Here is a 13,383-nt window from a genome sequence, read left to right on the forward strand (position 1 = left end):
CTAGGGACCAGGAGACCGCAGGAGATCTTAAAGAAATAATGATTTCAGAAGGGTTGAATGGGGAGGGGACAAAGTCAGATTGCAAAAGTTGGCAAATTGAGTGAGAGGTAAGGCAGTAGAGTCTATGGTTGGGACTGCAATTCTGAGAATTTAGGCAATGGAGAAAAGAGAGACGTGAAACTGGCTTGAGAAGCAATAGAATTTTGGAAATGTTCTAACATCGTTATTAATTTTCACTTTGCATGGGTACCTATTAGTATATGACCCTCTATCTCCTCTCTACTCATAGGCCTTTCCTGATGTATTAAATGATGAATTAGGGAATCAATAAAAAGAAGTAAAAGAATAATGTGCACAATGCTACCATCTAGAGTATCCACTGAAAATTACACTCAGTGTTTGCTGTTAATTCAGGTGACTTGCTCAAGAGACTAGTTGAGAGCCTCTGGGTTCATGCGTGTGTTTGTGTGTTTGTTGTTTTGTGTAAGACATGTAGGAGGGTGAGAAATATTCTCAGTGTAGTCCAGTGTTTGTGGACTGATAGTTTGATCCCTGAGTGAAACATATAAAATATCTATGAAGTCTTAAAATTTGATTTCAAACTAAGAGCGATATTTTGGCAATGCTTTACCTCAGTAGTGTTTTGGAAATGAAATGAAAACATTTAGAAGAAGAAGAGGAGGTCAAAGACAACCCTAAGTTCAAGAACTAAGGGGGTTATTGTGTTTATCTGGGAGAAAGTTGAAATTACACTTGAAGTGTTTTTTATTCTTCAGAAGTCTTCATCAATCTTTTCAGCTAGTCTGAAGACAAGTGTTACTGGATAATGGTGAAGGTGCACATATGAGAATGAACACTTGGGGAATGGTAGACAGAATAATTTGGGGTAGGCAGGCACAGGCTCTTGACATGTGTGTAGGATTTCAACAGTCAAAGATGTGGGTGGACAGCAAAAGTTCCAGGCAGAGGGAATATTGACAATACAAAGACGCAAAAGCACAAGGCACATTTAGAGAATAGAGATCAGTCCTAGAGTAGAGCTATACTCTAGCCTAGAGTAGAGATCAGGCTAGAGTATGAAATGCATTAGGGAAAAGAATGGGAGAGAAGGTGGGAAAGGAGGTGGATTGGCACTTATATGCCTTTCTTCTCTCCCTTCAACCAGAGGATTTACTCCTAAGAATATGGGGGGTATCCTTGTTTTTTGTTCCTAAAGGCCTGATACTTGGCTGGGTACACAGTAAGGGTGCACTTGTCAGAACTAGGAATGAGGGTGGATACTGAGATTTATCTACTAGAAACATGATTCTGGTGCTTAAAATTGGGCAAGTCAAACTCCCGGCTAACAACCAGAGCAGCACTTCTCAGGCTTTAATATGAATCACCTAAGGATCTTGTTTATGTGCAGATTCTGACTCCATTCACCTGGCTGAGGTGGGGTCTGTGAACTTGCATTTCTAATAACCTCCCAATGACGTCTGTGTTGCTAGTCTGGGGACCACTGAGTAGCAAGGATTTGAAGGCTTCCCACAGCTAATTCCTTGACCTTTGCAGACTCCAGACTCCTAAATGATTGGGCACAACTAAGGGTTCTTCACTTAGTACAGCTGATGGAAAAAGCTCAAATTTAAAGTACTTAATGAAGATTTTCTGTCACTAGAATTGTTGAGGTATATTTGTACTGATGGCATCTACTCCATGCCATTTAAAAAAATTTTTTTTAGATGAGTATGGTTCTGGGGCACCTGGGTGGCTCAGTTAAGCATTTGACTCTTGGTTTCTGCTCAGGTCATGATCTCAGGGTCATGGATTGAGCCCTTCGTTGGGCTCCATGCTCAGTGGGGAGTCTGCTAGAGATTCTCTCTCTCCCTCTGCCCCTCCCTCATGCTTGCATATGCGGGTGCTCTTTCTCTCTCTCTCAAATAAACGTTAAAAAAATAGATGAGTATGGTTCTATCTGGTTGGACTCAGAGTATAATCTAGTCTATTTTTGGAAAGGGTAAGCCTTTATTCTCCAAATACAGACTTACCTATTGATTGAACATCCCTTCTGTCTATACTCCTCATCTGTTTCCCCCTTAATAATTACAAGCCTATGTTTCTCAGGCTAATAGCTCACACAGGGACCATCAAACACTAGTCACTGCTATTTTGAAAATGATTATTGTTGGGTGCCTGGGTGGCTCAGTTGGTTAAGCGACTGCCTTCGGCTCAGGTCATGATCCTGGAGTCCTGGGATCGAGTCCCGCATCGGGCTCCCTGCTCAGCAGGGAGTCTGCTTCTCCCTCTGACCCTCCCCCTCTCATGCTCTCTCTCTCTCATTCTCTCTCTCAAATAAATAAATAAAATCTTTAAAAAAAAAAAAGAAAATGATTATTGTTATATAAATAAATATGGCTGCAACAACATAAGTTGTGTTTTTTCTGGGTGCTTATTATTTTTATTTTATTTTCCTCATCCTTTGAGCAGGCTAAGCTGTACAAGCTTAATATTGATTCCTACTGAGTCTTCTTTCCCATCTTCCAAGATGGTGGGTGAAAAAGCTGAGAAGCCAGATACTAAGGAGAAGAAACCTGAAGCCAAGAAGGCTATGTTGGTGGGAAGGGTTTTATTTATTTATTTATTTATTTATTTATTTATTTATTTATTTATTTATTTTATTTTATTTTATTATGTTAGTCACCATACAATACATCATCAGTTTTTGATGTAGTGATCCACAATTCATTGTTTCCGTATAACACCCAGTGCTCCATGCATTACTTGCCCTCCTTAAATCCCATCACCGGGCTAACTCATCCCCCCACCCTCCTCCCTTCTAAAACCCTCAGTTTGTTTCTCAGAGTCCATAGTCTCTCATGGTTCATCTCTCCCTCTGATTTCCCCCCCTTCATTTTTCCCTTCCTTCTCCTAATGTCCTCCATGCTATTCCTTATGTTCCACAAATAAGTGAAACCATATGATAATTGACTTTCTCTGCTTGACTTATTTCACTTAACATAATCTCCTCGTCCCATCCATGTTGTTGTAAAAGTTGGGTATTCATCCTTTCTGATGGACCACATCTTCTTTATCCATTCGTCTGTGGAAGGGCATCTCAGCTCTTTCCACAGTTTGGTTATTGCATACATTGCTGCTATGAACATTGGGGTGCATATGGCCCTTCTTTTCACTGCATCTGTGTCTTTGGGGTAAACACCCAGAAATGCAATTTCTGGGTCATAGGGTAGCTCTATTTTTAATTTTTTGAGACACCTCCACACTGTTTTCCAAAGTGGCTGTACCAACTTGCATTCCCACCAACAGTGTGAGAGGGTTCTCCTTTCTCCACAACCTCTCCAACATTGGTTGTTTCTTGCCTTGTCAATTTTTGCCATTCTAATTGGTGTAAGGTGGTATCTCAATGTGGTTTTGATTTGAATTTCCCTGATGGCTAATGATGATGAACATTTTTTCATGTGTCTGTTAGCCATTTGTATGTCTTCTTTGGAGAAGTGTCTGTTCATGTCTTCTGCCCGTTTTTTGACTTGATTACTTGCTTTTTGGGTGTTGAGTATGAGAAGTTCTTTACAGAACTTGGAAATCAGTGCTTTGTCTGTAGTGTCATTTGCAAATATCTTCTCCCATTCTGTGGATGGCCTCTTTGTTTTGTTGACTGTTTCCTTTGCTGTGCAGAAGCTTTTTATCTTGATGAAGTTCCAAAAGTTTGATTTTGCTTTTGTTTCACTAGCCTTTGGAGATGTATCTTGAAAGAAGTTGCTGTGGCCGATGTCAAAGAGGTTACCGCCTATGTTCTCCTCTAGGATTTTAATGGATTCCTGTCTCACATTGAGGTCTTTCATCCATTTTGAGTTTATCTTTGTGTATGGTGTTAGAGAATGGTCCAGTTTCATTCTTTGGCATGTGGCTGTCCAATTTTCCCAGCATCATTTATTGGAGAGACTGTCTTTTATCAATTGCATGTTTATTCTTACTTTGTTGAAGATTATTTGACCATAGAGTTGAGGGTCCATATTTGGGCTCTCTATTCTGTTCCACTGTTCTATATGTCTGTTTTTGTGCCAGTACCAGGCTGTCTTTGTGATCACTGCTTTGTAATATAGCTTGAAATCAGGTAATGTGATGCCCCCAGCTTTGTTTTTCTTTTTCAACATTTCCTTGGTGATTCGGGGTCTTTTCTGATGCCATACAATTTTAGGATTGTTCCAGCACTTTGAAAAATGTCATTGGAATTTTGATCAAGATGGCATTGAAGGTATAGATTGCTCTGGGTAGCACAGACATTTTACCAATGTTTATTCTTCCGATCCATGAGCATGGAAAGTCTTTCCATCTTTTTGTGTCTTCTTCAATTTCTTTCATGAGTGTTCTGTAGTTCCTAGAGTATAGATCCTTTACCTCTTTGGTTAGGTTTATTCTGAGGTATCTTACGGTTTTTGGTGCTATTGTAAATGGAATCGTTTCTCAAATTTCTTTTTCTACAGTTGCACTGTTAGTGTATAAGAAAGCATCTGATTTCTGTGTATTGATTTTGTATCTTGCCACATTACTGAATTGCTGGATGAGTTCTAGTAATTTAGGGGTGGAGTCTTTTGGGTTTCCACATAAAGTATCATGTCATCTGTGAAAAGAGAGAGTTTGACTTCTTTGCCAATTTGCATACATTTTATCTCTTTTTGTTGTCTGATTGCTGTTGCTAGGACTTCTAGTACTGTGTTGAGCAATGGTGGCGAGAGTAGGCATCCTGGTCATGTTCCTGATCTTAAGTGAAAGGCTCTCAGCTTTCCCCACTGAGGATGATATTCGTGGTGGGTTTTTCATAGTTGGATTTTATGAACATGAAGAATGTTCCTTCTATCCCTATACTCTGAAAAGTTTTAATCAGGAAAGGATACTGTATTTTGTCAAATGCTTTTTCTGCATCAATTGAGAGGACCATATGGTTCTTCTCCCTCCTCTTATTGATGTGTTCTATCACATTGATTGATTTGTGAATGTTGAACCACCCTTGCATCCCAGGGATAAATCCCAACTGGTTGTGGTGGATGATCCTTTTAATGTATTGTTGGATCCTACTAGCTAGGATTTTGTTGAGGATTTTGGAATCCATATTCATCAGGGATATCAGTCTGAAATTCTCCTTTTTGATGGGGTCTTTGCTTGGTTTGGGGATTAAGGTAATGCTGGCCTCATAGAATGAGTATGGAAGTTTCCTTCTGTTTCTATTTTTTGAAACAGCTTCAGAAGAATAGGTATTATTTCTTCTTTGAATGTTTGGTAGAATTCCCCAGGGAATCCATCAGGCCCTGGACTCTTGTTTTTTACTGGTTATTGGCCTATTCAGGCTGTCAATATCTTCCTGTTTCAGACTTTGGAGTTTATAGGTTTCCAGAAAGGCCTCCATTTCATCCAGGTTGCTCAGTTTATTGGCATATAGTTGTTGATAATAATTTCTAACAATTGTTTCTATTTCCTTGGTGTTAGTCGTGATCTCTCCCCTTTCATTCATAATTTTATTAATTTGAGTCCTTTCTCTTTTCTTTTGGATAAGTCTGGCCAGTGGTTTATCAATCTTATTAATTCTTTCAGAGAACCAGCTTCTAGTTTTGTTGATCTGATCTACTGTGTTTCTGGTTTCTAATTCATTGATCTCTGCTCTAATCTTAATCATTTCTCTTCTAATGCATGGCTTAGGCATCATTTGTTGCTTTTTCTCTTGTTCTTTAAGGTGTAGAGTTAGATGGTGAATTCGGGGTTTTTCTATTTTTTTGAGTGAGTCTTGGATGGCTATGTATTTCCCCCTTAGGACTTCCTTTGCAGTATCCCATAGGTTTTGGACCGATGTGTTTTTGTTCTCACTGGTTTCCATGAATTGTTTAAGTTCTTCTTTGATTTCCTGGTTGACCCAAACATTCTTGGGCAGAGTGGTCTTTAGCTTCCAAGTGTTTGAATTTCTTCTAAATTTTTTCTTGTTACTGAGTTCTAGTTTTAAAGCATTATGGTCTGAGAATATGCAGGGAATAATCTCAATCTTTTGGTATTGGGTGAGACCTGACTTGTGACCCAGTATGTGGTCTATTCTGGAGAAAGTTCCATGTGTGCTTGAGAAGAATGAGTATTCTGTTGTTTTAGGGTGGAATGTTCTGTATACATCTATGAGGTCATTCTGTATACATCTATGAGGTCATCTTTGTGTCATTCAAAGCTCTCGTTTCTTTGTTGATTTTCTGCTTAGATGATCTGTCTATTGCTGAGAGTGGAGTATTGAGGTCTCCTACAATTAACGTATTGTTATCAATATGACTCTTTATTTTGGTTAACAGTTGGCTTATGTAGATGGCTGCTCCCATGTTGGGGGCATAGATATTTACAATTGTTAGATCTTCTTGTTGGATAGACCCTTTAAGAATGATGTAGTGTCCTTCTGTGTCTCTAACTACAGTCTTCAGTTTAAAATCTAATTTGTCTGATGTAAGAATTGCTACCCCAGCTTTCTTTTGAGATATGGAAGATGGATCTCCATCCCTTCACTTTTAGTCTGGATGTATCTTTAGGTTCAAAATTAGTCTCTTGTAGACAGCATATGGATGGGTCCTGTCTTTTTATCCAATCCGCAACCCTGTGCCATTTTATGGGAGCATTTAGGCCATTCACATTGAGAGTGATTATTGAAAGATATGAATTAATTGTCATCTTGTTGCCTGTGAAGACCTTGTTTTCATAGATTGTCCCTGTAAATTTCTGTTGCATATCACTCTTGGGGTCTTTCTCCTTTTATAGAACCCCCCTAATATTTCTTGCAGGGCCGGCTTAGTGGTCACATATTCTTTCAGTTTCTGCTGGTCTTGGAAGCTCTGCATCTCTCCATCCATTCTAAATGACAGCCTTGCTGGATAAAGTTTTCTTGTCTGCATGTTCTTCTCGTTTAGTACCCTGAATATGTCTTGCCAGCCCATTTTGGCTTGCCAGGTCTCTGTGGATATGTATGATGTTATTCTAATGTTCTTCCCTCTGTATGTAAGGAATCTTTTCCCCCTAACTGCCCTTAAGATGGTTTCCTTGGTTCTAAGGTTTGTGAGTTTTATATTACATGCCAGGGTGTTGGCCTGTTTTCTTTGATCTTGGGAGGGGTCTTCTCTGCCTCTAGGAGTCGAATGTTTGTTTCATTCCCCAGATTAGGGATGTTCTCAGCTACAATTTGCTCAAATATATTTTCTAGTCCTCTCTCTCTCTCCACCCCCTCAGGGATTCCCATAATTCTGACATTGGAACGTTTCATGGTGTCACTTATTTCTCTGATTCTATTTTCATGGATTTTGAGTTGTTTTTCTCTGGCCTCTTTTCCCTTCTTGTCTACTAATTGATTTTCTAGGTGACTAATTCATTCTTGTGCCTCGCTTACCCTAGCTGTTAGATTATCTAGATTAGATTGGATCTCATTGATAGCATTTTTAAATTCTGCCAGTTCATCTTTCATTTCTGCCCTTAGAGACTCTATGTTGCCCTTAATTGATTTCTCCATTCTAGCTATTGTTTTCACAATTGCTAGCCTGAATTCCATCTCTGACATCTTGGTTATATCTGAATCCATTTGTAAATCTGCTGTATAAGTCATAATCTCTGAGTCTTTCCTATTTTGGGGGTTCCTCCTCCTAGTCGTTCTGTTGATGGGTGTTTGAGGGAATGTATAGAGTCCAAATTGTTGACCACAACCCAAGTAAGTTGCACTTGTTTTATAGGGATCTTAGGGTTGCTGACCCCTTGTTCTCCCAGCCTGTATTCTGGGGGAGTGCACTGCTACTCAGGCAACCCTCTTTGGGCAGAGTTGCCCTGCCCCCTGTGGTGGGGGATGGGTTCAGTGGAAACTGGTTTTTTTGGGACTTTTGTTCTCTGGCGGCTTTCCCTGGCAGCTTTCTGCATCTCTTTGAGTGTCAGAGCAGAAGAGACCATTTCCAACCCTCTGCCTCAGAGCAGAGAGATCACAGTCTGTTCTTCAGTGAGCTCTCCAGGCCACACTATCTCTGTTTCTGTCTGTGCTGTTATAAACTGCAGCATCCTGGGTCATGCTCCTCTCAGCAGCGCTCCCAGTCCTCCCCTCCAGGTCGGGGCACGTTTCTGCCCTTTGAGCTTCTACCGCTGCCAGCCATCCAGAGTTCACATGCGTGGTCCCGCTGTTCAGGGTTTCCCTCTGCGGGGCTGCCCTAAAGTCCTTTCCCCGCCACTACCGGTCTGTGAGTTTGTGCCCCGTCCCCAGCGCGGGAGGCTATTGCTCACAGGCAGTGTAGGGTCCCGATGGCCAGGCTCCCTCCTGCTGCTGTTTACCCTCGATATCTGCCCACAGAATCATGGCTCCCTGCTTTGTACCTCAAAACCAACCACTTGCAATATTCTGTTTGTAGAGATCCAGATCTATCTTCTTACATTTCAGGCTGACTTTGTGGGTGTTCAGAGTGGTCTGATAGATGTCCAGCTCAATTCTGGGGACCAGTTGGAATAGGGTCCCCTACTCCTTTGCCATCTTTTCCCCCTCTGCTGGTGGCAAGGTTAAGGAGGGTAACCTCAAGACTAAAACACCAAAGAAGGGGAAGCCCCACAGCAGCAGAAACCCTGTCTAATCAGAGGAATTGGCAGATAATCCCCATCAGCTATGTATTCCAGAAAGGCCATGTACAAAAGGAAGTATTCAACAGCTAAATCCAGGGTTGAAAAGAAGAAAGAGAAGGTTATTGCTACTGTCACAAAACCAGTTGGTTGTGACAAGAATGGCATCAGAGTAGTTAAACTTCACAAAATGCCTATGTATTATCCTTCTGAAGATGTGCCTTGAAAACTGTTGTGCCATGGCAAAAAAGCTTTCAGTCAGCATGTGAGAAAAGTTCAAGCTAGCCTCACTCCTGGCCATTTTGATCATCATCACTGGGTGCCACAAAGGCAAGATGGTGGTTTTCCTGAAGCAACTGAGCAGTGGCTTGCTTTTTGTGACTGGACGTCTGGCCCTCAGTTGAGTTCCTCTATGTAGAACACCGCCAGATTTTGTCATTGCCACCTCCACCAAAATTGATACCAGCAATGTGAAAATCCCAAAATATCTCACTGATGCTTATTTCAAGAAGAAGAGGCTTTGTAAACCCAGACACCAGGAAGGTGAGATTTTCAACACTGAGAAGGAGAAAATTGAGATTACAGAGCAGCACAAGGTTGATCAGAAAGCTGTAGACTAGCAAATTCTGCCAATAATTAAAGCTGTTCCTCAGCTTCAGGGCTACCTCTGCTGTGTTTTCTCCCACAAAAGGAATTTATCCTCACAAGTTGGTGTTCTAAATTTCTTACAAGGAACCAAAATGTGTATGGAGCCACAATAGGCCCCAAATAGCCAAAGCAATTCTGAAAAAGAAAAACAAAACTGGGGGCATCACGATTCTGGATTTCAAGTTATATTACAAAGCTGTAGTCATCAAGACAGTATAATACTGGCAAAAAACAAACCCATAGATCAGTGGAACAGAATAAAGAACCAAGAAATGGACCCACGACTATATGGCCAACTAACCTTCGACAAACATAAAAGAATATCCAATGGAAAACAGTCTCTTCAACAAATGGTGTTGGGAAAACTGGAGAGCAATATGTGGAAGACTGAAACTGAATCACTTTCTTACACCACACACAAAAAGACATTCAAAATGGATGACAGACCTAAATGTGAGACAGGAAACCATCAAAATCCTAGAGAACACAGGCACAAACCTCTTTGACCTCGGCTGTAGCAACTTCTTACTAGACACGTCTCCAGAGGCAAGGGGAACAAAAGCAAATATGAACTATTGGGACTTCATCAAGCTAAAAAGCTTCTACACAGTGAAGAAACAATCAACAAAACTAAAAGGCAGCCTATGGAATAGGAGAAGATATTTATAAATGACATATCTGATAAAGGGTTGGTATCCAAAATCTATAAAGGACTTAACAAACTTAACGCCCAAAAAACAAATGATCCAGTTAAGAAATGGGCAGAAGGCATGAATAGACAATTTTCCAAAGAAGACATCCAGATGACTAACAGACACATGAAAAGATGCTCAACATTATTCATCATCAGGGAAATACAAATCAAAAGCATGATGAGATACCACCCCACACTGTCAGAATGGCTAAAAATAACAACAGAAGAAACAACAGGTGTTGGTTTGGATGTGGAGAAAAGGGAAGCCTTGTGAAGAGTTGGTGGGAATACAAACTGGTGCAGCCACTCTGAACAATATGGAGGTTCCTCAAAAAGTTCAAATAGAACTACTGTAGGGGTGCCTGGGCGGCTCAGCCATTAAGCATCTGCCTTCGCCTCAGGTCATGATCCCAGGGTCCTGGGATCGAGCCCTGCATTGGGCTCCCTGCTCTGCGGGAAGCCTGCTTCTCCCTCTCCCACTCCCCTTGCTTGTGTTCCCTCTCTCGCTTTGTCTCTCTCTGTCAAATAAATAAATAAATAAAATCTTTAAAAAAAATAGAACTACTGTACAATCTAGCAATTGTACTACTAGGTATTTACCCAAAGGATACAAAAGTACAGATTCAAAGGGGTACATGCATCCTGATCTTTATAGCAGCATTATCAACGATAGCCAAACAGGAGAGAGCCCGAATGTCCATCAACTGATGAATGGATAATGAAGATATATATATAATGAAATATTACTCAGCCAACAAAAAATGTAATCTTGCCATTTGCAATGACATGGATGGAGCTAAAGTGTATTATGCTAAGTGAAGTAGTCAGAGAAGGACAAATACCATATGATCTCACTCATATGTGAAATTTAAGAAAGAAAACAGATGAACATGTGGGAAGGGGGAAAAGAAAAAAGAGAGAGGGAAACAAACCGTAAGAGACTCTTAATGATAAGAGAACAAACTGAGGGTTGTTGGAGGGAGGTGGGTGGGAGATGTGCTAGATGGGTGATGGGTATTAAAGATGAATCCCTGAATTCTACTCCAGAAACCAATATTGCACTGTATGTTAACTAACTAAAATTTGAAATAAATAAATAAATAAAAATTTTTCAAAGAACTTAGTTAAATAAGTGATCCATTAAAAAATTTTGATTCCTAAAAAAATATTTAAAAATATTGATTCTTATCACTGCTAATGTCAGGATTTTTAGGAGTGGTCTCCATGATGAAAATGAAAGTGATGGTAAATTGTTGCACATATTAATTGACTTCCAGTTAATTACCACATAGCCACATTTCAGCTGTGCTGCAGGGAGAAAGGCCTGAGTACATGATTATAGTCTTATTGAGAAAGATGCCAGTCTTTAGGGTAAGATCAGAATTTTTCCCCCAAAAAATATATTTTTGGGAAACTTAGGTCTAACAGTGAGATATTCACACAGTCTGGAATCTGGAAGCAAAGAGAGGCTATCAATTTGACCCTCTGCCTGAACCCTTGTCTTTTCTCTTCTCTCAGTGTTTGGGATATCCATCTGCCGAGATATTCAGTATGACTTTACAAGGTCCTCATCCACCTAAACTTAATCTCTGAGAATAGCAAGATCTGTTCCTCAACCTTTATTTCTTTTTAAAGATTTTGTTTATTTATTTGACAGAGAGAGAGGGAGCACAAGTAGGGGGAGCTGCAGGCAGAGGGAGAGGGAGAAGCAGACTCCCTGCTGAGCAGGGAGCCCAACACAGTGTTCGATCTCAGGACCCTGGGATTATGACCTGAGCTGAAGGCAGCCACTTAACGTCTGAGCCACCCAGGTGCCCCTGTTCAGGAACCATTAACCACGTGGGAGTCCACTTTCATGTGTAGCTGAGGGAAGAGATTTTCTGTTGATATATACATGTATATAGATGTACATATTAAAATAAAAAGCATAGGAGGAAATGAGGGAATTTTGCTTTTGCATTTAAATCAATTTTTCTTTCAAGGCCTGGAGCAATTGTCACACTTTCTTTTCTACCTAAAGGGTGCATACTGCCCTAATCACTAGCACAGCAACCTAAAAACACACCAGTTTTCTGTGAGAAGGGACTGAGCTCTTAACAAGAAGCTTCCCAGGGTGTCCTAGTGTGCTTTCCCTATAAGCTCAAGTCTAGGGGAAGTCAAATAAAACAAGGCCCTTATGATTCCTGGCTATTTTTCAAATACAATTCCATTTTCATTTGAGTGATGATTTCAAGTGAATGTTAACCTCCTTCTTTCCTCTCTTTCTGCCTTCCTTTTATCTTTTTTTGATTTTGTGTATACATGTTTAAAAATTACAAAAGAGCTTCTAATTCAAATATTACAGAAGTGAAGTTTCACCATCCCCCCTGTTTTTGATTACCACAATAAGTTTGGTTAATATCCATCACCTCACATAGTTACATTTTTTTTCTTGTGATGAGAACTTCTAAGATGTACTCTCTTAGCAACTTTCAAACATACAATACGGTGTTAACTATAGTCACCATGCTATACATGACATTACCCAAAGTTATTTATCTTATAACTGGAAGTTTGTACCCTTTGACCCCCTTAACCCATTTTCCCAACCCTTACCCTTTACCTCTGGCAACCACCAATCTGTTCTCTGTTTAATCCCACTCTTCAGAGTTAACAATTGTTAACAGATTGGTATAAATTCAGAATTTTAATATGCATATATAAACATATACAATCAGATATATAAATTATTTTGGTTTATAAAAATTGGGCATTTTGTATACTTTTCTATGTTTTCTCATTTATCAATATATCATGAATACTTTCCTACATAAATACATATAGATTTCCATCATTGCATGATTCCATAGTATCCCATTGTCAGCCTATTTAACCATTCCCCCATTAACAGAAATTTCATTTATTCCAGTTTTTTTCTATATGAATTTATGCTACAACAAATATACTTGTACAATACAAGGGTTTTTTTTGTAACATAAATTATTAGAAATGGAAATCCTGGGTCAAATGTCTACATACTTAAATGTTGATAGATTTTGTCAAATTTCCTTTTAAAAAGGCTGCTTCAATTTAAACTCTCACTACCAATGTATAAGAAGGTCTGTTTCCTAGAACCCTTACCAATACTGTGCATTTTAATCCTTTAATTTTTTGCCAGTTTGAAAAAAACTTTTTGCTAGTTCCATGTTGTTTTAATGTGTATTTCATTCACAGTTGGTGAGACAGAGCATCTTCCCGTATTTTTGATGGCCATTTATGTTCTTTCTCTTGCAGGACCTATTTCCACCAGAAATTACAGAGGGAAAACAAGACAGCTTTTGTGACAGAGCTCTGATAATGAGAAAGGTATATCACCTATACTTGGGCAGAAAAATAAAAAGATAGGTGTTTCTTTTTATTAGAAGTACAAATATATCAAATGTATCATGATTGTGTAAGAT

The 13,383-nt window shown here is 39.6% G+C and overlaps 1 pseudogene; it reads left to right on the forward strand.

Moving 5' to 3' along the window:
• Positions 1 to 2,527: 2,527 nt before the first annotated feature.
• Positions 2,528 to 9,321, forward strand: LOC110584626 (annotated as a pseudogene).
• Positions 9,322 to 13,383: the final 4,062 nt, after the last annotated feature.

The sequence above is a fragment of the Neomonachus schauinslandi genome, chromosome X (assembly GCF_002201575.2).
Source record: "Neomonachus schauinslandi chromosome X, ASM220157v2, whole genome shotgun sequence".
Taxonomy (NCBI): domain Eukaryota; kingdom Metazoa; phylum Chordata; class Mammalia; order Carnivora; family Phocidae; genus Neomonachus; species Neomonachus schauinslandi.